Source organism: Drosophila sechellia, unplaced genomic scaffold (assembly GCF_004382195.2).
Source record: "Drosophila sechellia strain sech25 unplaced genomic scaffold, ASM438219v1 U_173, whole genome shotgun sequence".
NCBI lineage: Eukaryota > Metazoa > Arthropoda > Insecta > Diptera > Drosophilidae > Drosophila > Drosophila sechellia.
In genome coordinates, this window is record NW_022611111.1 from 20,893 (window position 1) to 24,851 (window position 3,959).

A 3,959-nucleotide genomic window follows, 5' to 3' on the forward strand; every position below is an offset into this window, starting at 1 on the left:
GCCTTCGACGAAATTCCGGTGTCAGGATGGACCTGCTTGAGAACCTTGTAAATGTAGATGGCATAACTCTCCTTCCTCTTGCGTTTCTTTTTCTTGTCGTTCTTGGTGATGTTCTTCTGAGCCTTGCCAGCCTTCTTGGCTGCCTTTCCACTAGTTTTCGGAGGCATTGTTCACGTTACTTATATTTTCACAAACACAATTCACTTATCGTGATGTGGGCCCGAACGCGTTCACCTTTATACTTTTTTTCGAGCAGTCAATTCAGGTCTAAGTCACCCACCCCTAACTGAACGCGCCGGCAAACGGAAAAGTATAAATATTCCGCTGTCGGGGTTCGACGAGCATTCGTGTTCCGTGTGTAAAGTGAACTAAGTGAAATAAACGCAAAGCAAAATGTCTGGACGTGGAAAAGGTGGCAAAGTGAAGGGAAAGGCAAAGTCCCGCTCGAACCGTGCCGGTCTTCAATTCCCTGTGGGCCGTATTCACCGTCTGCTCCGAAAGGGCAACTACGCCGAGCGTGTTGGTGCAGGCGCTCCAGTTTACCTAGCTGCCGTAATGGAATATCTGGCCGCTGAGGTTCTCGAGTTGGCTGGCAATGCTGCTCGTGACAACAAGAAGACTAGAATTATTCCGCGTCATCTGCAACTGGCCATCCGAAACGACGAGGAGTTAAACAAGCTGCTCTCCGGCGTCACAATTGCACAAGGTGGCGTGTTGCCTAATATACAGGCTGTTCTGTTGCCCAAGAAGACCGAGAAGAAGGCCTAAACGTTTCAAAGGCTAAGCTAAAAACCTACTTGTACATAAAATCGTCAAACCGTCCTTTTCAGGACGACCAAATTATTACCAAAGAATTGGAAAAATTTTACACTTGGGAATTTTTTGTAAATAGTAAATCATAAGAAAAACTACTTAAAGATTGACATGTTGTACAGTTTTTCTTCTATATGCGGTATAAACTACAATTTGCTTCTTTAAATACTCCCACACCACGATGTGATGCTTTACACGCGGTGTCTGAAACCACTTCAGTCTGTTCAAGGCCATGTTAGAAATACACATTCCGTCTGAAAGAGTACGAACGACCGACATTTATTTTTAGTTACGACCTACATATTTCTGAAGTCCCAACCAATAAAATTAAATACTTTTTGAAAATCTTCCTCCTTTTAAAAACTAAATAGTGGTCCTGAAAAGTACCGATTGCTTAATAGGGGTACAGAATTTACAGTTTTTTTAACCGCCAAATCCGTAGAGGGTGCGGCCTTGCCTCTTCAGAGCGTAGACAACATCCATGGCTGTAACAGTCTTCCTCTTGGCGTGTTCGGTGTAGGTGACGGCATCACGAATTACGTTCTCCAAGAAAACCTTTAGAACGCCACGCGTTTCCTCGTATATGAGTCCAGATATGCGCTTCACACCGCCTCGACGAGCCAAACGGCGGATAGCAGGCTTCGTGATACCTTGGATGTTATCACGCAGCACTTTGCGATGACGCTTGGCGCCACCCTTTCCCAAGCCTTTGCCTCCTTTACCACGACCAGTCATTTTTCACTGTTTTATACTATACTACTATACACACACAGCACGAAAGTCACTAAAGAACTAAATTCAACGTTTCGGCGTGCCCCTATTTATAGGTAAAACGACAAAAACCCGAGAGAGTACGAACGATATGTTCGTTTCGTTCTTCGGTCGTCAAATGAAATGGCCTCTGTTTTTCTCTCTCTCTTTCACCATCCACGATTGCTATATAAGTAGGTAGCAAATGCTCTGATCGTTTATTGTGTTTTTAAACGTGAAGTAGTGAAGGTGAAATTTTGTGAAACACAAATGGCTCGTACCAAGCAAACTGCACGCAAATCGACTGGTGGAAAAGCACCACGCAAACAACTGGCTACAAAGGCCGCTCGCAAGAGTGCTCCAGCCACTGGAGGTGTGAAGAAGCCCCATCGCTATCGCCCTGGAACAGTGGCCTTGCGTGAAATCCGTCGCTACCAAAAGAGCACCGAGCTTCTAATCCGCAAGCTGCCTTTCCAGCGTCTGGTGCGTGAAATCGCTCAGGACTTTAAGACGGACTTGCGATTCCAGAGCTCGGCGGTTATGGCTCTGCAGGAAGCTAGCGAAGCCTACCTAGTTGGTCTCTTCGAAGATACCAACTTGTGTGCCATTCATGCCAAGCGTGTCACCATTATGCCCAAAGACATCCAGTTAGCGCGACGCATTCGCGGCGAGCGTGCTTAAGCTGACAGGGCATCAACTTGCAGTGTAGTACTCTATAATCGGTCCTTTTCAGGACCACAAACTAGATTCAATGAGATAAAATTTTCTGTTGCGACTATTTATATAATAAAAACAAATAAGAACAAAATTCATATTCTATTATTATTATATTAATATCTTCAATCATACGTAAAAATAGTAATTCTGCCAGAAAAGAATCAAAATAATCTTATTTTTATTATTAAATTCAAGAAGAGGTTATTACAATAATAAATATTTTTTATTTGTTCTTGATGCTAACGTCCAGTAAAACTAGCAGTAAAAGTGTCGTGGCAAGGGACGCTGAACTTTAAACACCTAAAAAAATCTAAATTACGCGAAAGACAGTTTGGAAATAATGAAATTACATTGATGAGAGCAATATTTATAAAATAACAGAAAATAATAAAATAAAATGAGCTGTTTTATATTTTTTTCTATGTGTTAACTTAAGTTGGAAATATTATTGAAGAGGTCGTACGCGACAATTGACACTGTCCCTTCAAACGTCTGTAAAAAATAAAAGTTATCTAAAATTCAGCATGGAAATTGGTTAATTTGGTTGGGGAATTTAATATCTATTACATAACAAAGGATAATAAAAAATTGTTGCTTCTTATTTTTTATTTGATTTATTTATTTGACTACATCGAGGCTAATGCATATATGGCGAGGAAATCGATTGATTTCCGAACAAATTATTTGAAAATATGCATGAAAGGTCTGATCTAATTAAGCAAACACATTAATAATTCAAGAAAATTTTATTTATTATATTAATATTATATTATTTAAGAAAGTATTTGTATTTTTAACGATAGAAAATTATTTCTGAATGCTGCCGTAAAGGAAACTTTTTCTGTAGGTTTATGTGAACTTAAATTAACTAATATAGTATCTTAATTAATAATATACGCTTCTTTCAGAAGTCTTTCTAAGGGATTAACGTTGCAATTTCAATAAACATTAGGAATTAGTAAAATATGTGCAATATTTCTTATTTTAATTGATGTTTTGTTATAAATTGGTCCAGTTAAAAATGTAAATATAAAACTTCAATCAACATTTGAAAGTCTCCAAATCCATATTACATCCATTTAAAAATGTAAAGTGACGAAATAATTATTTAAAAGTTTAGAACAATTAAAACCTTATTTTTATTAATGATTTTAAATACTAAAAAATTAAAAAAAGTTTATACTTCAAGCCAACTTCGACATAGTAAACGACTGATGTCAGTAGCATTGTTAAAGTGCTCTCCTCCTCGATTCTCATAAGAGCAAAGGAGGTTGGTAGGCAGCGCGCGGCCCGTTTTTAACAGAAAAAAGTGTTCTCTGTGAATAAAATGTCTGATTCTGCAGTTGCAACGTCCGCTTCCCCAGTGGCTGCCACGCCAGCGACAGTTGAGAAGAAAGTGGTCCAAAAAAAGGCATCTGGATCCGGAAAGACTAAGAAAGCCACTGCGACGCCGTCACATCCGCCAACTCAGCAAATGGTGGACGCTTCTATTAAAAATTTAAAGGAACGTGGCGGGTCATCACTTCTTGCAATAAAAAAATATATCACTGCCACCTATAAATGCGACGCCCAAAAGTTAGCGCCATTCATCAAGAAGTACCTAAAATCGGCCGTGGTCAATGGAAAGCTTATCCAAACAAAGGGAAAAGGTGCATCTGGATCTTTCAAACTGTCGGCCT